The 23,982-nt window shown below is 39.8% G+C and overlaps 1 protein-coding gene across 10 annotated transcripts in view; it reads right to left on the bottom strand.

The window, feature by feature from the left end:
• Positions 1 to 23,982, bottom strand: part of LOC308643258 (uncharacterized protein) — an 86,012-nt gene that overhangs the window by 44,410 nt on the left and 17,620 nt on the right. For 7 of the 10 annotated variants that reach the window (XR_014020731.1, XR_014020732.1, XR_014020733.1 and 4 more), the window contains exon 1: positions 3,769 to 3,975. The exons of 1 other annotated variant lie outside the window; for it this stretch is intronic. The gene's annotated coding sequence lies outside the window, so the exon portion shown is untranslated. Of the gene's footprint in view, positions 1 to 3,768; positions 3,976 to 23,982 lie in introns of those variants that run through there. 2 more of the 10 variants (XR_014020736.1, XR_014020737.1) reach the window with 1 other exon arrangement.

Genomic DNA, 23,982 nt, shown 5'->3' with positions numbered 1-23,982 from the left:
CGCAATCAATGGAAAAATAATACACTTTCCTACCAACGAGACTAAGGAGACTAAACTTCCCCATGATCTACACTCTGAGCATTTCAGTAAATTCTGTGAAATTCAGGGCCAGGTTTGCTGTGCTTGTTGAACTTCACAAAAACTACTTCTAAAAATGGAAATATTAGACCATACCTAAAACCAGCCAAAATGTTGTACAGATCACAGTGAGTGTAGACACAGTATTTATGTGATTCCCAAATTTCATAAATTAATAGTCCAGCTCCTAAAGGGATGGTCCAAAGAGGAGGCACTTGGGTGGGAACAGGAATTAGGTGACACTGTGAGAGTGCTTGTGAGGGAAATCAGCACTCTTATTTAGACACATATATCTTTTCAGAAAACTTGTATCACTATTTCAAAGATAAGTCATTTAGTGATTAAATTATCACATTTGGGTATTTTAGGTATTGCTAAAATTGTCTTTAAAATTTACCAACAAGCCAAGTGTGATGGCACATGCCTATAACCCCTGCAACTTGGAGGTCTGAGGCCCTAAGCAATTTAGCGATACCCTGTCTCAAAACAAAAAAATTTAAAATGGGCTGGGGTTGTGGCTCAGTGGTTAAGCACTTCTGGGTTCCATTCCTGATACCAAAACACCACACAGTTAACATGAACCTGCCAAGTCCAAACAATAACAACAGCAACAAACTGTCATTCCTGTTAAATTCTCCACCTTGTAAGAAACTAATGTTTTTGTGAATCCTCATTTATAAATGTATCCACTTTTTTTTTTCATAGAAATAGATTCATGTTCTGCAGCAACAATGCAAGACAGAATTTATCTCTTTCTTAAGTGGCATTCTGGAGTCAAGGACCTAGCAGTCAATTTGAAATCACTGAAAAGACAAGATCAAATTTCACAAAATTTCTCTATATACTGAGGGGTAGCAAAAGATAAATTATCATTTTTTCCCCCTTTTTGGTAACTAGGATTGAATCCAGAAGCACTTTACCACTGAGTCACATCCCCAGCCTTTTATATTGTATTTACAAGACAGAGTTGCCTAGGGTTGTGCTAAGTTGCTAAAGCTGTCCTCAAATTTTTAACCCTCCTGCTTTAGGCTTTGGAGCAGTGAGAATTACAGGTGTGCACCACTGTTCCTGGATGTAAATTAGGATATTTAACAAATGGAAATATAAGTAGACTTTTTTTTTTAATCCAATTCTTTCTTCCTTCTTTCATAATATTTCATCATATTTGGCTCTGAATAAATGAACCTGGGCCTCAAATAAGTGAGATCATTTCACAGTGAAAAACACAGAAACAGCTGGTGCTGAGGGAGCACAGACTTGTCAGACTCAAGGGGCAGGTAAGGTCCCTGCCAGCTGGACATCTCCCACCTGGTCCTGCTCACTGAAACACTCCATGATCACCCTCCCAGGAGACCTGGACCATGACTCCCAGTCTATGAGGCTTTCAGGTTTGCACAGCACTGCACTGGGGTGGGTGGTCCTTATGCTCTGGGAGAGTTTTCCTCCTACACAACTATGAGAGAATGCAAGGGCAGGAATCACTGCTGACCTGGCCCCTCAGCACCAGCATCCACAGGCTCACTGTCCACCTGTCTTCAAGGAATAGGAACAGGGCTTGGGAGAAACAATGTCCCAAGGAGGTAGCTATCTAGATGAGGCCTGTTCCAGGAAATCCCTTAGCCCCAAGGCATCCAGCTGCTCCCAAGAGGCTGCACCCCACACCTTAGGCTGTCTTCTAAGAGGAGCTGACCCAGGGCCCAAAATTCCCTGCACCCTCCAAGGCACAGGACATCTGTGGGCACCTTGTGGACGCCCCAGGAAAGGATAGTGGCTGAGGACATAGGGCCCTGACAAGGGTCCAAAGGGAACCTCTGCTCAAGAAATTGTGATATGGTATCTACACCTAAGAAAAATAAAAGGAGAAGCACATGATTTTTACAAGTGTGAACTGAAGTTTTCTATGAAGTTGCTCTACATCAAAAAACCTTCAGAGTACTTGACTTCTGTTAACTAGATCACCATGAGGGTGGAAAGACAGGGTTCCGTATGGAGAGCAACAATTATCTTGGGCTATGTTAAGCCCTTCAATAGCCAATTACCTTAATTTCTGTATCAGATCAGAATCCTGAAACTAATAAATTTCTCAGACTATATCACTAAGCTTACCAGATGTATAACCACCATTTTCAAAAGCTAAGAATGCAATAACAGACCTACAGAAGAAATCCCCCCCCTTTTTTTTTTTCTGTAGCCCACCAATCTGATGCTCCTACCAATGCAATTGGTTAATGTATTGAAACATAACTTTGTTTTATAAAAGTTCATGTAGACCCAGCACAGTAGTGAAGAACTATAATCCCAGCAGCTTGAGAGGCTAAGGCAGGAGGACTGCCAAATTCAAAGCAGACTCAGCAACTTAGTGAAGTCCTATGGAACTTAGAGAGATCTCTTCTGAAAATAAAATATAAAAAGGGCTGGGAATGTGGCTCAGTGGTTAAGGAAGAGAGGGAGGGAGGGAGGGAGGGAGGAAGGAAGGAAGGAAGGAAGGAAGGAAGGAGGGAAAGAAGGAGGGAGGGAGGGAGGGAAGGAAAACATGCAATCTCTTCCAGGGAGGGACACACACATCATTCAGGATAAGGTGATTAAAATAAATTGTTTTCCTCAGGTGGGGTGGCCAATGCCTTTAATCCCAACAGCTTGAGAAGCTGAGATAGGAGGATCAAAAGTTCCAGGCTAGGCAGGTCAACATAGCCAGATCCTGTATGATTACATGACTGGTGTGAATGTACATCATGTGCAGCCAGAAAAAGGAGCAGTTACACTCAATATTTATGTATGATGTATCAAAGTGCATTTTACTGTCATATATAACTAATGAAAACCAAGTAAAAGAAATAAACAATTTCTGCCCAAAACAAACAAAAAAGGGCTGGGGATGTAGCCCAAGATTCCATAACCCTAGTACCAATAACAACCAACTACCTTATTTCATTTTAAGCAGTTATTTTACCCAAACACAGGGATGTGTCAAGTGATTATTCTTTCCCCTCAAGTATAATATTCAGAAACAGAAAACAAATGCTTTTAAAATTGTTATTCTTGCCAGAGATACTGGCAGAGGCCTGTAATCCCAGGGACTCCAGAGGCTGAAGCTGGAGGATCACAAGTTGGAGGCCAGCTTCCAACACAACTGGGATAAGATCTCAAATTTTTGAAAAAAAAAAGGGGGGGGGGCTGGGGATGTCACTGATAAAGCTTCCCTAGTTTTGATCCCCATTAGAAAAACAAAATATTCTTCGCAATATCTCACTAGAGGAAAAGTGAAAGTTAATAGACTGACCCGTTTGAAATACAGTAGGGAGAATGAATATTTGATAATGATGTGAAGTGGAGAGAAAGATGAGATTTTAGAATGAATGCAGGAGGCAACTGCAATTTTAATGGCCTACAGCAGCCTTCAGAGGAGCTAAACCAGGGGAAGAAAAGTGCATTAGCGACCCTGCTTCTACACATTTGGAAGGGTGGGAGCGGGCAACCAGCAGGGAGAGGAGGGGACCTAGAAACCTGGGCCGCCCAGCTCACCCCGCAAACCCATGGGAAAGGGCTCAGGGCCATGCGCCAGTGGGAACTGGGCCGCACCGCTCTGCAGCTGACCTCGGGGACCCACCAGCACAGCGGGACTAGGATACAGACACCCACCAAGGGCCACCCGCAAAGGGGACAAACAAGGCCGCACGCTCTGCAGCTCACCCGCACGCCGGGGCCCCAAGGCAGGCGCTGAGCGGGTTCCGTCAACCCTAGTCGCAAAATCACCATTTTTGCCTTCAGTAGTGATCCGGTGTCCTCGCGAGGAACCTTCGGGCAGCTAAGCTCATGGAGGACACAGGGAACTCAGCGTCAAGGGAGCAGGAACAGGAGGAGCAGAGTTGCTGAGGAAGAAAAGGCCGCGAGACTGCGAAAGCCCGCCCTTCCCCTAAATCGGCGCACCTGATTGGACAGTTCCACCCGGCGTCCCTGGTGGACCGCCTCCAGGGACGCCTCTGCACCGTGACTGACAGCAAGGATTATCCAATCACTGGCTCAAATTGGCTGGAGTGACACATTCGTGACTCCAGCCCTTTTTGGTGGGGCTTCTTTGCTGTTCTGGGAAATAATCCAGGTAGGAAGCCTTTGCTGGGAACCTGGCACAGAAGGTGACGTCTGGGACTGAGTTGTGGCTCCGCGAGAGAGGCTTTCTTGGCAAGAGTGAGGCCCTAGGTTGTAACCTCGCCACGGAAACGAACAGCAATGACAGCAACAGTTCCTGGGGAGTCTGAGGCAGCAGGAGTCCAAGTTCACGTCAGCTTCTGCAAACAGTGAGACCCTGTATTGAAATAAAGTAAAAACGGTTGGGGACCCGGCTCAGAGGTCGACCCCACTGGGTTTGTTCCCTAGGACGGCAAGGAAAAAGTTCTAGATAGCTAGATATAAAGATATACAGTATACACTACAATCTGCTTCGACCTTAGGCAACTTAGCAAAACACAATCTCAGAACTTGTGAAACACTATTTAAAGATATCATATATATCACATGGTATCTAAAAATGAAAACAGTTTGACAATTATTTTAGTAATTCTCTTCACCTCCTGGCCTCTCTCTGCTCTTTTGAGGAGACAGCCTGAGTTGTAAAAGGAAGCAATTGGTGTTCCTGCTTTGGCTCAGTGTTCCATCTTCCGCAGAATAAAATAAAAATAAAAGAAGGCAATCCTCTAGGACAGCAATGTGTGGTGGAAATAAAATGAGCACCTTGTGCTTAATGTAGATGTTCGACATTCTACCTTTAGGGAAGTCCTAGGCAGAGACCTGACTCTGGTGATTCCATAGGTCAGGTCGTCAGTTTATCCCAAAACCAAACAGAAAAGGTCATGATGAAAGACAGGAAAGGACTTTGATCAGGGCAGGTACACCAGGAAGACAAGAGAACCATGTCCTTAGCCCTGGCTTCGGGGGCTGAATAGGACTTTCAGATTTTATAGAAAGGGTAATCATAAGCATGTATGTGTACAAAAAACTGTATAGGATTTGGTATTATCTGTGGCTTCAGCCATCCCTGGGTCTCATAACATATCTGTGAGCTCATGCTCACTTGTCCCAATCATACACATCTCTCCATTGCACAGACTGGTGTCACTTTGTCTCTCAGGAGGAGTCCCCTTCCTATGTGTTCTTTCCATGCCAATGGTTTAGAGGCACCAACATTTTTCAACAAAAAACACAAGCCCATTTGCTCCTGACTGAAAAGCAACATACCCCTAGATGCTGACCCAGTGTTCTCAGCTTCCTGCGTATCAAATGGTAGTCAAACCAGAGTGAAGAATAAACAAATATCATTCACCCAAAATGCCTTAGGAAACAAGAAAGGGGAGCGGTAGGGGTTTTGTGTGTGGAATTAGGGTCTCTGATAAACTTTGTGATTGTGTCATGCGCGGTGGCTAGGAAGTTTCTGTGCAAAGGCATAGGAGGCCTGGCTGCTAGGAAGTTTCTGTGCAAAGATGCAGAATGCCTGGCTGCTGGGAAACTTCCATGTAAAAGACATGGGATACCTGGCCACTGTAGCAATGTTCTTCACAAGGAAGCTCTGTTAAGAATTTTATTAGTTTTTGAACTTGATTTTAGGCACATAACTCCTGGGAATAAAGAAACTTGCTTTCTAGGTAACTGCAGTGTTTCACCACGCGCTGGTGCTCCTGGATCTGCCTGCCTATCAGAAACTTTAGACAATGGACTTTCTTAAGAGCTGCACAAAGCTCCTGACATTACATATTGTAACTGTGGAATGTAACTGCAGAATTAGCAACCTTACTGATACTCTATAAACAGTAATATAGTTAAGGTACTAATGACCTAATGTAACCTATTGGTATAAATACACATGGCCATTTTCTTTCCTCTGCACCTTGTCTCTTTGTACCCTTATTTATTTTCTTTACATGTATCATCTATCTACTGTGGGCTTATCTGTCTCATTAAAGTTCTCTGGTTAAAAAAAAAAAATTAAGTTTACAAGTTACTTTCTCTAGTATTTTGTAAGTGGCAATTGTTAATTAATCTAATAATCTCAACTTCAATAATACAATAAAAATACCCTTATAATATGTTCCTTTCTTCTTACTTCTCTTCCATGAATTTCCTGGATTGGGTAGCTGAGAGTGCTCCTAGCATGTACCCATTGTCAACTCATTTTCTAGGTAAAGTTTTTGAATATTTTCAAACTAATGTCCATAGTCATCTTTTATTCCTTTATTTTCCATTGAGATGATTCCTGGAAGACTCAGGGGCAACCATGTATCATCCAAATTCACATGGAGAGAAGTTGGCCATCTGTGTGTGCTTGCATGTGTATGGTGCTTCTCAGAAATCTCCACTGAGACATTGCCCACAAAAGTTAGTCAAAACCAGCACTGACTGACTGGCCTTTTGCCAAGATGGGAACCAGTTCTGTTTTTTTAAAAAACATGTATCCCAGGCATGTTAATGCTCAGTTCAAATGGAAAAGAAACAAATGCTACTACTCAAGTATCTTATGTATTATTAATAATTTATTGCATCACAATAATGTGTCTATATGAGTACTTCAGTTCTGAATCATCTGGTAGAAAATTTACTTCATCAAAATTGAAGCAATATATTTAAAATAAACACATTAGAAGGTGTTACTCAGGGAACAGTCTTTAATCTGCTTTTGGTTACACTTAATTTCAAATTGTTTTTATGTCAGAAATTATTATTAAATCACAAAAATATCTTCATGTTTTAAAATGGGTAAAAAGGGATAGCATTTCTCACTTTCATGATGTATTATTTAGAAAATGTTCAATATTACATTTTTAAAATTACAGATAATACCTTGAATGTTCTTAGACTTCCTTTCCATAGTCTCATCTAATGAACAAAAATGGTATGTTTATACTGGGAAGGAGGTCCTCTGGGTATAGATTAACCTTATTTTTTTTTCTTAACCCTTAATGGTAGTAAACTGTACATTAAATACAACTTATAATAATAATCAATTTTTGCTTCACTATTCAGTTACATTTAGCAGACTCACATTTGGTACAGCCATTGACACTATATGCCTCCAGAAATATTTCATTACCCAAACTGTACCCTTCCCCACTGTCAACAAGGAACCCATAAATATAGAAAAGGATAAAATTCCAGAGAAGGACTATAGCAAAAGTAAGATAATCAAAGGAACAAACTAAGAGAACAAATATAGTGGGTAAAAAAATAATTTCAATAAAGAAATAGACATTCTGGGGCTGGGGATATGGCTCAAGCGGTAGCACGCTCACCTGGCATGCGTGCGGCCCGGGATCGATCCTCAGCACCACATACAAACAAAGATGTTGTGTCCGCCAAAAAAAAAAAGCTAAAAAAAAATAAATATTAAAAATTCTCTCTCTCTATCTCTCTCTCTCTCTCTCCCTCTCACTCTATCTTAAAAAAAAAGAAAGAAATAGACATTCTGAAAATAAATCATTCCGTACTGGAAATGAAGCTTATAATGAATCAAGTTAAAGTTCACTTGAAAGTATCACCCACAGATTAGATCACATAGATAATCAGGCCTTGAGGACACAATTCAGATCTTGAAAGCAGAGTATATGAACTTGAACACTCAGTATGTAATGAAAAAATAAAAACAACTAAAAGGCTATGATCAGAGAATTCATATACAATTTGAACCCTTAAAGAGACAGCATACAAGAACTCTGAGACAAAGTCAAAAGAACCAATGTGAGAGTCATTGGGATAGAAGAGAAGATAGAGATGTTGACTGATATAATTAAAAACTTTTTCAATAAAATAAATAGCAGAAAACATTCTAAACCTTAGATATAAAATGGAAATACATATACAGAATGCATAAAGAACACCAAATAGAAAAGATCAAAACAGAAGTGACCTAAGACACATCATAATCATAATGTCTAACGTAGAAACTAAGGAAAAATAGGAAAAGCTGTAGGAGAATAATGTTAAATCACTTTTAGCAGCAAATTAGTAAGGATCACTACTGACTTCTCAACTTAGACCCTAAAATGAAAGAGGGACAATATCTCAAATTCCTAAAAGAAAAAAATTGCCAGCCAAGATTGCTATATCTAGCAAAGTTATCTATCAGAATCAGAAAAAATAAAATCTTACTTTGGTAAGAAAAAAACTAAAAGAATGATCACTAAGATATTGCTCAAAGAATAACAATATGATGCATTGACACAGAGAAAACCCCACAGTCACAGCCATCTGACACCTGACAAAAGTGGCAAAAGCGTGTTGGAGAACAGTTATCCTTTAAAAACATGGTGCTGGAGATCCTCCCACACCAACCTGCATGGGACCCAGGCTCACAGTAAGCTTGGGTCCATCCTGCCACTGCCAGACACCCACTGGAGCTCATGCTCTGGCAGAGGACTGCCTCTTCATACCAGCAGACCATTGCAGGAGCTCAGGCCTGGCCTAGATCCACCCACACTGACATACACAGGACCCAATTTCACCACCCTCCTTCACCTGGAAGCCCAACCCTAACCTACTTCCATCTTGGAACACTGCAGACATTGTCATAGCCTTTACCATGCAGTAGCCCTTACCTTTTGACAACAGACAGGGCCTAGAAGCAGCTGTGTCTCAGAGCAGGCATCCCAAAATCAGTGTAAGGCTCACCTTTTTAGCACCATTTCTGTAAGACATTGCATCCATCTTGGGGCACCTCCACTGTTACCTCAAGTTACCTTGACTATTGCCGCCACCAACTTTGGCTGCAGTAGCATACATTGAGGAATACCAGCAGGGTCAGGAAGCCCAACACCAAGGTGAGGTACAGAATATCTGCAAGGGCGCTATGAGACTATAGGGTAGAAATTGTAATATCTCAGATCCACACTGCAAGAAAGGAAGACATATAGGCAACATGAAAAAACAAGGGAGGAAAATGCCCCCCAAATACCAGGATGCTATAATAACTGAACCCATGGAAAACAAAGTTGATAAAATGTAAGAGAAGGAGTTCAGAAGGCTCATAATTAAAATGATCTATGAATTAAAGAATGATCTAAATGAGCAAATATAGGCAAAAACTTATTACTCCAACAAAGACATAAGAGAGCAGGTACAGGTAGCAAAAGATTACTTCAAGAAAGAGATAGAAATTCTGAAAAAAACAAATAAACAAAAAAAAAAACAGGGGCTGGGATTGTGGCTCAGTGGTAGAGCACTCCCCTAGCAGGGGTGGGACACGGGTTCGATCCTAAGCATCACATAAAAATAAAAGGCATTGTGTTGTGTCCATCTACACCTAAAAAAAATAAAAATAAATATTAAAAAAAAACAGTCGGAAACCCTTGAAATGAAGAAAACAATAAACAAAATAAGAAACTCAATAGAAAGCATAACCATCAGACTAGATCACTTGGAAGAAAGAATGTCAGATAATGAAGGCAAATATTACAATCTGGAAAATAAAGATGATTACACAGTAAGAAACCATGAACAGAACATCCAAGAATTATGGGACAGCATAAAAAGACCAAATCTCAGAGTTATTGGGATAGAGCAAGGCACAGAGTTTCCAACCAAAGTAATACACAATCTCTTCCGTGAGATAATATCAGAAAATTTCCCAAGCATGAAGAATGAATTGGAAAACAAAGTACAAGAGGCTAACAGGAGATCAAATATATAAAATTACAACAGATCTACACCAAGGCACATTATAATAAAAATTCCTAGCATACAGAATAAGGATAGAATCTTAAAAGTCGCAAGAGAGGAATCAAATCACATCTAAAGGGAGACAAATTCGTATCTCAGCAGATTTTTTAATCCAGTCACTCAAAGCCAAGGATCATAGGACAACATATACCAAGCTCTGAAAGAAAATGGGTGCCAACCAAGAATCTTATATCTAGCATAATTAAGCTTTACTTTTGATGATGAAATAAAAACTTTCCATGATAAACAAAAGTTGAAAGGATTTACATCTTGAAAGCCTGCACTACAGAACGTCTTTGGCAAAATATTCCACAAACAGAAAATAAAAAACAATGATGAAAATCAGCAAAGGGAAGTATTACACTACAGGAAAAACTAATCAGAGGAGAAACCAAGTAAAGGTAAATATCAAAAATATACACAAATGACTTGGAATTAAAATGTCTCAATAATAACCCTTAATGTTAAAGGCCTAAACTTACCAATTAAAAGACATAGACTAGCATATTGGATTGGAAAAAAAAAAAAGACTCAACAATATACTGCTCCCAAGAGACTCATCTCAAAAAAAAAAAAAAAAAGACATCCATAGACTGAAGGTGAAAAGTCAGAGAAAATCATACCACTCACATGGACTGTGGAAGCAAGCAGGGGTTCATCCTTATTTCAAATAAAGTAGACTTCGAGAAAATCATACCACTCACATGGACTGTGGAAGCAAGCAGGGGTTCATCCTTATTTCAAATAAAGTAGACTTCAAACTAAATTTAATCAAAAGAAATAAAGAAGGACACTACACACTGTTCAAGAGAACCATACACCAACTAGACTTAACAATTATAAATATATATGCCTCAAACAATAGAGCATCTATGTTCATCAAACAAACTCTTCTCAAGTTCAAGAGTCAAGTAGACCACAACACAATAATTTTGGGTGACCTTAACACACATATTTCACCATTGGATAGATCTTCCAAATAAAAAATGAATAAAAAACTATAGAAATCAGTAACACAATCAATAACTTAGACTTAACTGACATATATAGAATCTTTCATCCTTCAACAAGAGAATACACTTTCTTCTCAGCACCATGTGAATCCTATAAAATGGATCATATATTATGCCACAAATCAGTTCTTAGCAAACATAAAAAATTAAAGAAACTAACCTGCAATCTATCAGATTATAAGAAATTAAATTAGAAATCAATGATAAAATAAGAAATAAAAGCTATTCCAACACCTGGAGACTAAATAACATGCTATTGAATGAACAATGGGTTGCAGAAGACATCAAGAAGAAGATTTTAAAAAAATTACAGGTGAATGAGAACACAGATACAACATATTGAAATCTCTGGGACATTATGAAAACAGTTCTAAGAGAAAATTTCATTGCATGGAGTTCATTCCTTAAAAGAAGGAAGAGTCAACAAATAAATGATTTAACATTACATCTCAAACCCTAGAAACACAAGAACAAATTACACCAAAAGCAGGAGAAGACAAGAAATAATTAAAATCAGAGCTGAAATAAATAAAATTGAAAGAAAAGAAACAACTGAAAAAACTGACAAAACAAGAGTTTGGTTTTTTGAAAAAATAAATAAAATTGATAGTCCCTTAGCCATGATAAAGAAGAGAAGGATAGAGAAAACTCAAATTACTAACATATGTGATGAAGAAGAAAATATCACAACAGATACTACAGAAATACAGAAGATAATTAGAAATTATTTTGAAAATTTGTACTCCAATAAAATAGAAAATATTGAAGGCATTGACAAATTTCTAGAGTCATATGATTTGTACAAATTGAATCAGTATGATATACACAATTTAAGCAGATCAATTTTAAGTGATGAAATAGAAGACACCATCAGAAGTTATGAACCAAGAAAAGCCCAGGACCAGATGGATACACAGTTGAATTCTACAAGACCTTTAAAGAAGAACTTATACCAATAGTCTTCAATTTATTTCAGGAAATAGAAAAAGATAGAGCACTTCCAAACTCATTCTATGAGGCCAATATCATCCTGATTCCAAAACCAGGCAAAGACACATCAAAGAAAGAAAACTTTAGACCAGTATCTCTAATGAACATAGATACAAAAATTCTCAATAAAATTCTGGCAAATTGAATAGAAAAACATATCAAAAAGAGTACACCACGATCAAGTAAGGTTCATTTCAGAAATGCAAGGCTGGTTCAACATATGGAAAACAATAAAGGTAATTCATCACATCAATAGACTTAAAGATGAGAACCATATGGTCATCTAAGTAGATGTAGAAAAAGCATTCGACAAAATACAGTACTGCTTCATGTTCAAAACACCAGAAAATCTAGGGATAACAGGAGCATACTTCAACATTGTAAAAGCTATCAATGCTAAGCCCCAGGCCAACATTATTCTAAATGTAGAAAAATTGAAAGCATTCTCTCTAAAAACTTGAACAAGACAGGAATGCCCTCTTCCACCACTTCTATTTAACATAGTTCTTGAAGCACTGGCCAGAGCAATTAGACAGATGAAAGACAGATGAAAGATATTAAAGAGAGAGGTAAAGAAGAACCCAAATTAGATCTATTTGCTGTGGATATAAGTCTATACCTAAAAGACCCCAAAAATTCCACCAGAAAACTTCTAGAACTAGTAAATGAATTCAGCAAAGTAGCAAGATACAAAATCAATACCTAAATCAAAGACATTTCTGTACATCAGTGACAAATTCTCTCAAAGAGAAACTAGGACATATACCCTATTTACAATAGTAAAAAAGAAAAAAAAAACATGAGAATCGACTTAATAAAAGAATTGAAAGACTTCCACAATGAAAACCACAGAACACTAAAGAAAGAAATTAAAGAAGACCTTAGAAAATGGAAAGATCTGCATTGTCCTTGGATACACAGAATTAATATTGTCAAAATGAACATAGTACCAAATGCACTATACAGATTTAATGCAATTCTAATCAAAATCCCCCCCAAGAAAACAGTCATGAAATTCTTCTAGAAATATAAGAGACCTAGAATATATAAAGCAATTCTTAGTAAGAAGACTGAAGCAGATGGCATCACTAAAACAGACCTTAAATTATACTACAGAGCAATAGTAACAAAAACAGCATGGTATTGGCACCAAAACCAATGATACACAATGATACAGAATAGAGGAAACAAAGACTAACCCACATAATTAGAGTTATGTTATATTTGACAAAGGTGCCAAAAACGTATACTGGAGAAAAGATAGCCTCTTCAACAAATGGTGCTGGGAAAACTGGAAATCCACATGCAACAAAATGAAATTAAATCCCTGTCTCTCACCATGCACAAAACTCAAGTCAAAGTGGATCAAAGACCTCAGAATTAAACCAAAGACACTGTGTCTATTAGAAGAAAAAGTAGGCCCAAATGTCCATCGTGTCAGATTAGGCCCCAACTTCCTTAATAAGACTCCTAGAGAATTAACATCAAGAATCAATAAATGGGATAGATTCAAACAAAAAAGCTTCTTCTCAGAAAAAAAAAAAAGAATCAATGAGATGAATAGAAAACGTACTTATTGGGAACAAACTTTTACCACACACACGTTAAATGGAGCAATAATCTCTAGAATATATACAGAACTCAAAAATCTTAACACCAAAAAAAAAAAACCAAGGAAATAAACAGACACTTCTCAGTAGAACATATACAATCAATAAACGGATACATGAAAAAATGTTCAACATCTCTAGCAATTAGAGAAATGCAAATCAAAACTATTCTAAGATTTCATCTCACTCCAGTCAGAATGGCAGCTATTAAAAATACAAAGAACAATAAGTGTTGGCGAGGATGTGGGGAAAAAGGCACACTCATACACTGCTGGTGGGACTGCAAATGAGGGCAGCCAATACATAAAACAGTATGGAGAATACCTGGGAATGGAACCTCATTTGATCCAGCTATCCTACTTCTTGGTCTATACATAAAGGACTTCACAATAGCGTACTACAGGGGCATAGCCACATCAATGTTTATAGCAGCACAATTCACAATAGCTAAGCTGTGGAACCAACCTAGATGCCCTTCGTAGGTGAATGGATAAAAGAACTGTGGTATATATAAACAATGGAATATTACTCAGCATTAAAAGAGAATAAAATCATGGCATTTGCAGGTAAATGGATGGAGATGGAGAATATAATGCTAAGTGAAGTTAACCAGTCCCCCAAATCCAAATGCCAAATGTTTTCTCTGATATAAGAAGGTTGATTCATAGTGGGGCTGGTGGGGCATGGGAAGATTAGACAAACTCTAGATATGGCATAGTGGAGGGAAGGGGAAGGAGGGCACAAGGGGGTAAAAAAAAGATTGTGGAATTAGATGGACATTACTACCCTAAGTACATGTATGAAGAAGACATGAATGATGTGAATATTCATTGCCTACAAGTGGAGATATGAAAAATTGTCCCATGTATATGTAATATGAATTGTAATGCATTCTGCTGTCATATATAATAAATTAGAATAAAAAATAAAAAATACATAAGACCCATGAGATTTCTTTCAAGTTTGTTTTCAGTGTATAACAAGAAAGACCATGTGAGCTGGGCAGGTGCCTCACACATGTAATCCTGATGACATGGGAGGCTGAGGCAGGAGGAATGCAAGTTCCAAGCCAACCTTAGCAACTTAGCAAGGCATTGAGCAACTCAGAGAAACCCCGATTCTAAATTATTTTAAAAGGGTTGGGAATATTGCTCAGTGGTAAAATGTCTCTGGGTTCACTCCAGAAGGAGGAGGAGCAGGGGGAGGGGAGGAGGAGGAGCAGGGGGAGGGGAGGAGGAGGAGCAGGGGGAGGGGAGGAGGAGGAGGAGGAGAATTGTGGACAATTAAATTGTTTCCATGGATCACAGCTGTGTTGCCATGGATATGAGTTTTCTCCAAAGTTCTGCTAATGCAGGGACAGGCAGTGAAATGCCTGGATTGTGAGAGCTGTCACCTCACTAGCCCATCCTAGTTTAAATGGTAACTCAACAGTGGCAACAGTGATCAGTGGCACATGCCTGGAGGAGGTGGGTGTCTGGGGACATGTCCTGGAAGGGCTCATCTTCCTTGGGCCCCTGCTTCCTTCCCTTCTCTCTCCCCCTTCCCCCTCCTTCCTTCCCTTCTCTCTTCCCCTCCCCCCTCCTTCCTTCCCTTCTCTCTCCCCCTCCCCCCTCCTTCCTGGTTGCATGGGGTCAGCAGTGCTCCTCTGCTGCTCCCTTTCTCCCTTCAGCACTGATGCTCTGCCTCACCTCCTGTTTCACACCCACCATGACTGAGGCTCTGAAACCATAGGGCAAAACAAGCTTTTTCTCCTCAAAGTCGTTCTTATTGTATACTTTGGTTACAGTGAAGGTGAGCTGCCTATCATCAGGGCACAACCGTGGCACTCCCACAGGGCAAAGAAGAATTGTGAGGATGCTGGGTGAGATGTAGTTTATCAGTTTTCAAAATTATATGGATTATAATGAGAAAATCCTTTCCATTTGGGAAGTAAAATATCATGAAGGCTTGCAGAATGGGGTCCTGCATTGCCAGCCCCCAGTGTCCCAGGGGTGGTGCTAGCCTGCAGAGGCACCTGAACTCCATGACTCTGGCCCTGGGTCACCAGGTGCAGCTCCCCATTGGCCCCAGCTGCTGGCAGAAAGGCCAGAGAGAATGCCCTCTGGAGCCCTGAGCTTCAGCTCTAGGGGTGTCACAGGATCATGCTGAGGAGAATGTGGGTGAACACAGACTTTCTCCAGTTTCCAGTTTATATTAAGTTCATCTTAAGTGATATGTAAAACAAGTATGCATATGAATGGATTCCACATGACATCCTGATGCACAAATACTGTGTGACATTCAATCAGATATATAATTACTTTTGACATTATTAAAATTACCTTTATGTCAAATGTTGGTAAATTTTATTTCTTATCAATTATTCAGAACACTAACAAGGAAAATCCAAAACATTAATGGCTATGGGTGCGCATTACGGCAAAGTTGTATTCCGAGTTGACAAAGTCATATTCTATTGCTTTCAGGGTTAAGCAAGTGTGGGAAGCACTGTTTCTCAGGCTGCTATATATAAATCCTGTATTTGCCCCTTTCCTGGCAGTTTTCAGGAGCAGCTCTTATGATGTTGAATCCTCAGTCAGTGCCTGATTGTTAAAGTCACATGACTGCACCAGTGTCCATCACCCAACAGTCTCCTCCCAGTCCCATGACTTTCCTATTCCTCAGACTGTAGATAAAAAGGTTCAGAAGAGGTGGGATCATGGTGTACAATGTAGCCACACCTTGTCCTGTGCAGGGGAATGCAAAGAGTGTGGCCTGGTATAGGTGGAGAGGATGGTGGCATAGAACAGGCTTGCCAAGGCCAGGTGGGCGGAGCAGTGGATATAGCTTTTGTCTGTCCTTTGCTGGAGCTCATGAGGACTACGACAACAAGCACACAGGCGCTGGAAGCTAGAGTGGCCACAAATGGCAGTGGCAGGATCAAAACTCCACTCACCATGACTGTGTACTTATACTGGGTCGTGTCCTGACAGATCAGGGGCAGCAGAGATGGAACCTCACAGACCGAGTGGTTGATGTGTGGGGACCTGCAGAACGGAAGCTAAAATACGTACAGCGTGTGTTAAAGAGCTGACAGCACACTGCTCCAAACACCTGTGAGCATGCAGCCAAGGGTTTTCTTGCTCGTGAGCATGGGGTAGAAAGAAATTAAAGAAGACCTTAGAAAATGGAAAGATCTACATTGTCCTTGGATACACAGAATTAATATTGTCAAAATGACCACAGTACCAAATGCACTATACAGATTTAATGCAATTCTAATCAAAATCCCCCCCCCAAGAAAACAGTCATGAAATTCATCTAGAAATATAAGGATGGCTGAATAACACTTGTAGGACATGACACACAGCAGCAGGGCTTTCATCTTCCAAGACTCAAGAACACAAAGTTTCAATCTCGCAGCCCAAAAATGTAATGGTCTTGGTATTGGACAGGAAGTTAGCTGCCATGTTTGGGACAGTGGTGGAGATGTACTTCCTGTCAGTGTGGGAGAGCTGGCTGAGGAGACAACCCGTGTTGTGTGGAGCCAGGGGCTTACCCTGATCATGTGCATCAGGGTGGCATCAGAGCTACAGAAAGAGGCTGGCCTTGGCAGCAGAGAGAGGGGCATCCACCAACAAGTCCAAATCTGTCCTGGGACTTTGGTTTCTTGCTTTCATGGCTTGAATTGAGATATCAGGGCAGAGAAGACATGAAAAAGTCCACGAGACAGTGTTGGTGCCCTTGGAGGGAATCAGAGTTAATAATTAAAGAGGATAGGCTTTATGAAATCACTCTCCTGTATGACTTCTCTATCTATTGAAAATGCCTAATTTTGCTCTTTCGAGTTTCTTATTTGTACTTTTGAGTGAATGTAATAATAGACCAAGTGAAGATGGTACAGTGTGGTATTTCAATGCTTGCCTCCAGTGTGTGCGGAGCAAATCAGGGGAATTCGCCTCTCCCTCTCCTAACAATTTCTTCATATTTGCAGCCTTCCAGTCCTGTCTTGGTGAACTTCATCAATGACAAGGGCCAAAATTGAATCAAAGATGTTCATTGATGGCAGAATTAAAATATGAAGTAACAATATAATGTATTTAGGTGATCTGTTTGCAGAAAGTTTGGTCCCTTTGGCATATGCCTTTTCGAGTGATAAATTGAAGCACTTTTCCCTTGATGTGAAAACATCTGGCCCTCGGTGCTCTCATGTAAGTTGCTGATTTAATAAGAATGAGTTGGTAAATAATAGTATGATTTTAAAAGAAATTTTATTTTTGGGCTGGGGATGTGGCTCCTAGTGGTAGCACGCTCGCCTGGCATGCGTGCGGCCCGGGTTCAATTCTCAGCACCACATACAAAGATGTTGTGTCCGCCAATAACTAAAAAATAAATATTAAAATTCTCTCTCTCTCTCTCTCTCCCTCTCTCACTCTCTCTTTAAAAAAATATTTATAAAAAAAAGAAATTTTATTTTATTGTCAATTTCTCCAGTTATAAATATGGAAAAAAGCATTAATATAATCTAAGTGGAAGTAACAAATAGACTTTAGCATTAATTTCTTTTTATAATTATAAGTGCAATTTTATAAATTTGCCAAAAAAATGTACAGGAAAAGGTTTGAAACACTCCAATTTAACTTAACATCTATTATACTTTGACTCATGTACATAAAATCAATGACTAATTAATTCAAAGCTAAATTTTGAAAGAAAATTTTGCCTTTTTTCCAACACAAATCCTGACTTCCACATTTCCAGAGTTATCTAACACCTCTTAACTACACAGAGAACATGATAAAAGCATTTAGTAAAATTTTATGGAACTAAATCCTGTGCTCTCAGCATTTATTGGGTCTTGACTCTGAACACAACACTCTGAGAAGGGTCTCAAGCTCAAAAGATATCTAATGATTATAGTTAGGCTAAAAATCTATTTCTTTTGCGAATTTGGAAACTAAGGAATAAACTGCTAAAAGGATTTGGTATGTTGATTTGTGAAATTGGAATTATACAGATTATGCTGTCTTATTAGGAATAGTCTAAAATATTTGCTCACTAATAACAAACAATGACATAAAATGTTTTAATATGATTATTTAAAAAATGGTCTATGTCACAAAATAGGTAGAAATAATATCAACTGATGTTGGTTCTTTATAAATAAGTCCATGAAAACTCAATCTGTACCTAACCCTAACCCTAACCCTAACCCTAACAACCCTAACTCTAACCCTAACCAAATAATGATGTAAGTATTTTAATGAGAATCTAGAAAGGACAGAATGTAGCCAAAAGGAAGAGTGAGCTCTGTTTCCAAGACAATTGTCGAAAGGATAGACCAAGATCTTAGAGAAGTAAATCAATGAGACCTTAGAAACAATAAACAAGATAGAGGAGCAGAAGGTAAGAACATTGAAATTACACAATAAAATCCATTACATATAAAAACACATCCTGTGTTCTATCAGGTGTGCTGTCAATCAGCTGTACAGAGAAAACTTCTACAGCACAATAAGAAAAAAAGGGGGGGGGATTTCAACTCACCTAGAGACCCCCAGACAAAGGGCACCCTCCACATGGAACCTCACCTGGAGGAGGTGATGATGTGCTGAGAGGAGCTTCCTGGGTCCTCAATCCTAGGGAGCCCCTCACCCTATTCACCCAGTGTATAGGTTCTCCCTTTTGGTGAAAAAGCTCAAGGAAAAGGAATACAAAAATGAGAAATTTCTGTGATAACACATTCAGATTATCTTATGGCAATCTCCAATCCCCAAGGTAAACAATAGTTGTGTACTTCTGCTCCATTAGGTCGTGGCTCAGACTATCATTCTGAGTGGAACAACTTAAAATAACACCCACAAATAAAGCCTGTGACCAGCCCTCCCAAGAGCTTGGACAGGGAGAAAAGAAGCAATTTTAACAATTCAGCAGGCCATGGTACAGTTGGACAAGCCGAGCACTGCTGAAACCACAAAGAGTCAGCTACACATTTCTTCTATAGCTTTACCAGTAAGTGATTGGATTGGTAATAGCTGCTCAGAAGAGTGCCTTCTGTGGCACTTCTATCATCACACAGTATGCAGTTGACCTCATGTCAAAAACTGAGCTGTAAATTTTGCCTGTACTAGAAATCCCTCTCCTAGCAATGTAAGCTAGTTAGTTGGTTGCACTTAGGGTGCTGGTAGAGTGGTAAGAGCCAGCACTCAGGGCTGTGGTATCTGCTCCCACCCTGATGTCACCAGGTGATGAAAACTAGCTGTAACAATGGCAGAGTGCACAAATCCTAACCCTACCAGGGAGCCAAAAACCACGTGAGATGATATTTTAGCAAAACTGGTTAAAATTTCCACTGTCTTTGCCATTTTCAGAATGTTTACCTATACTATAATCTTGTCTCTTTCTAAGAGCATTGCTGAGAGTAAGGAAACATAAAAGTGCACTTCTGAATTTTGAGGTCAAATTCAGAGGAAAAAGCCATGCTTGACACATGTCCCTTCAGGTGGAGGCCACACTGTCTAAGAAGCCTGGTCCTGTTACCCTGAGGAGGCTGCACCCACTGAGCTGACTTAACTCTACCTGGAACCAGCTAAATGTTCGGTGATTCCCTTGGTGTCCTTTTTGCAGATGTCACTAGATACCTGGATAATGGCACAGCCCAGCCTGAGTCGGAATCCAGAGAGTGAGCACACAGGCAGAGAATGCAGTGCACACTAGGTAAGCACTCACATCACACAGCTACCTGGAAAGTGCAGATGAGGTGTGCACACGTCCTCTTCTCAGCCTGACCAGTGGGACTGTGGGTTCACTTGGTTGAGCAGACAGCTGCATGTGAATTCAGATACTGTGGGCAAGTTCCACCAAGCCCTGCCTTTAAACAAGAGGACAAATTCTGGAAAGATCTCTTCTTTCAGACTAAGGATCATACAGGTTGTCTTTTTTAATATTTATTTTTAGTTTTTGGCGGACACAACATCTTTATTTGTAATGTGGTGCTGAGGATCAAACCCGGTGCCACACACATGCCAGGCGAGCGTGCTACCGCTTGAGCCACATCCCCAGCCCCCATATAGGTTGTCTTTTGCTTTATAAAACACTCAGTTTAAAAATCATTGCAATAGAGATTTATATAACCTCTTCCAAAAACAGTTTAAAAATTCTAGCTGTAGAAATAAAATAGGTAAGATCCTGGAGGTGGGTCTGCAGAACTGCACAAGGATTCCCTGCCATTTCACTTGCAGATGGTGGTTAGAATGTCACAGAACGTCTTTTTTGAAGAGCTTTCATTTAAAATTACACCATTTTTCAATTATGTCTGCTAAAAAGATATGAAAATAGAAACACATATCTAAGAAATGAAGCTACTTCATATGACCTTTTAAAGTAGACAGCCTAAGCTTCCAAAATCTCCAAGTTGAGCACATTTTAGTAGCTCTTTTCACACTGTGAGTTTATAAGACAATTGCTTTTTGGTTCCAGACTGTAAGTGTTAAACTTAGTATTAAAATTCTCAGTGCACAATGGAATTTAAACAAAATATTGTGATTTTCAAGGCCAGTGAAAGACGCTGGTGCCTCAACTTCAATGGGCTGGGTTCCTGGTGGAGACACAGCCGCACTAGGCTCCTTTTTCTGCACTCCTGGGAAAACTTGGTCTCTACTCACAATTAAACCTCAGGTGCCCTGCGCGCCTCCTACCCGGCACAGACCCTGCAAATGCTGACCTGCCCTTGTCATCGCCTTCTCCAAGTGACCCTCGCAGCCGCTGCCCTCCTGCGCCCGGAGCGGAGCGCCTTCCTCGTCTCCTCTCAGCCCGCACTGTGCCGGCGCTCCCAGGTTCCGGGTTATCTTAAATGTTTTCTTGGAGCTGTAAAGATGGAAATGACAGAAATGACTGGAATGTCTCTGAAACTGGGTGCCTTGCTATGGAAGATGATGACAGTGGGACCCCAGCTGAAGAGACAAAAAACAGAAGGGCTCTGAATGCTGTCTGACCAAAAGACAAGGTGGGCTGCAGAACCATGGCTAACCCAACTGAGAAAATGTGCCTGGGCCACCAGAACCTGTAAGTGCCAAGAGAGGCAAAATGACTACTGATGGTCAGTTGGAGGAAGAGGAAGAAGAGGAGGAAGATGGCCTTTCAGAGGAGGGGGAGGAGGAAGAGGAAGCAGAGTTTTGCAGACACGATGAAACATGGACTTACTGAACTTGATTGTAGGCACCACCAAGTTTGTAAGTTCTCATCAAGGATTCTCCGGAATTTTAAAAGAAAGATACTCTGACTTTGTTGTTCATGAAATCAGAAAAGATGGACAGATCAGCCATTTGGATGACTTGTCTATTCCAGTGGATGAGGAGGATCCTTCAGAAGATATATTTACAGTTTTGACAGCTGAAGAAAAGCAGCAACTGGAAGAGTTCCAGCTTTTTAAAAATAAGGACGGAAATCAATAAATGTTATTCACCACATCAATAGACTTAAAAATAAGAACCATATGATCATCTCGATAGATGCAGAAAAAGCATTCGACAAAGTACAGCATCCCTTTATGTTCAAAACTCTAGAAAAATTAGGGATAACAGGATCATACCTCAACATTCTAAAAGCAATCTATGATAAGCCACAGGCCAGCATCATTCTGAATGGAGAAAAATTGAAGGCATTCCCTCTAAGATCTGGTACAAGACAGGGATGCCCTCTCTCACCACGTCTGTTCAACATAGTCCTCGAAACACTGGCCAGAGCAATTAGACAGACGAAAGAAATTAAAGGCATAAAAATAGGAAAAAAAGAACTTAAATTATCACTATTTGCAGATGACATGATTCTATACTAGAAGACCCAAAAGGGTCTACAAAGAAACTATTAGAGCTAATAAATGAATTCAGCAAAGTGGCAGGATATAAAATCAACACACATAAATCAAATGCATTCCTGTATATCAGCGACAAATCCTCTGAAACGGAAATGAGGACAACTACTCCATTCACAATATCCCCCCAAAAAATAAAATACTTGTGAATCAACCTAACAAAAGAGGTGAAAGACTTATACAATGAAAACTACAGAACCCTAAAGAGAGATATAGAAGAAGACCTTAGAAGATGGAAAAATATACCCTGTTCATGGATAGGCAGAAATAACATCATCAAAATGGCGATATTACCAAAAGTTCTCTATAAGTTCAATGCAATGCCAATCAAAATCCCAACAGCATTTCTTGTAGAAATAGATAAAACAATCATGAAATTCATATGGAATAATAAAAGACCCAGAATAGCAAAAACAATGCTAAGCAGGAAGTGTGAATCAGGCGGTATAGCGATACCAGACTTCAAACTATACTACAGAGCAATAGTAACAAAAACAGCATGGTACTGGTACCAAAACAGGCGGGTGGACCAATGGTACAGAATAGAGGACACAGTAACCAATCCACAAAACTACAACTATCTTATATTTGATAAAGGGGCTAAAAGCATGCAATGGAGGAAGGATAGCATCTTCAACAAATGGTGCTGGGAAAATTGGAAATCCATTTGCATCAAAATGAAACTGAATCCCTTTCTCTCGCCATGCACAAAAGTTAACTCAAAATGGATCAAGGAGCTTGATATTAAATCAGAGACATGGCGTCTGATAGAAGAAAAAGTTGGCTATGATCTACATACTGTGGGGTCGGGCTCCAAATTCCTCAATAGGACACCCATAGCACAAGAGTTAACAACTAGAATCAACAAATCGGACTTACTCAAACTAAAAAGTTTTTTCTCAGCAAAAGAAACAATAAGAGAGGTAAACAGGGAGCCTACATCCTGGGAACAAATCTTTACTCCACACACTTCAGATAGAGCCCTAATATCCAGAGTATACAAAGAACTCAAAAATTAGATAATAAGATAACAAATAACCCAATCAACAAATGGACCAAGGACCTGAACAGACACTTCTCAGAGGAGGACATACAATCAATCAATAAGTACATGAAAAAATGCTCACCATCGCTAGCAATCAGAGAAATGCAAATCAAAACCACCCTAAGATACCATCTCACTCCAGTAAGATTGGCAGCCATTATGAAGTCCAACAACAACAAGTGCTGGAGAGGATGCGGGGAAAAGGGTACACTTGTTCATTGTTGGTGGGACTGCAAATTGGTGCAGCCAATTTGGAAAGCAGTATGGAGATTTCTTGGAAAGCTGGGAATGGAACCACCATTTGACCCAGCTATTCCCCTTCTCGGTCTATTCCCTAAAGACCTAATAAGAGCATGCTACAGGGACACTGCTACATCGATGTTCATAGCAGCACAATTCACGATAGCAAGATTGTGGAACCAACCTAGATGCCCTTCAATAGATGAATGGATAAAAGAAAATGTGGCATTTATACACAATGGAGTATTACTCTGCATTAAAAAATGACAAAATCATATAATTTGGAGGGAAATGGATGGCATTAGAGCAGATTATGCTAAGTGAAGCTAGCCAATCCTTAAAAAACAAATGCCAAATGACTGCTTTGATATAAGGGGAGTAACCAAGGACAGGGTAGGGACGAAGAGCTTGAGAAGAAGATCAACATTAAACAGGGATGAGAGGTGGGAGGGAAAG

This window comes from Spermophilus citellus, assembly GCF_964194105.1.
Source record: "Spermophilus citellus genome assembly, chromosome: 1".
NCBI classification, from domain to species: domain Eukaryota; kingdom Metazoa; phylum Chordata; class Mammalia; order Rodentia; family Sciuridae; genus Spermophilus; species Spermophilus citellus.
This window is presented reverse-complemented; position numbering and strand designations above follow the sequence as displayed.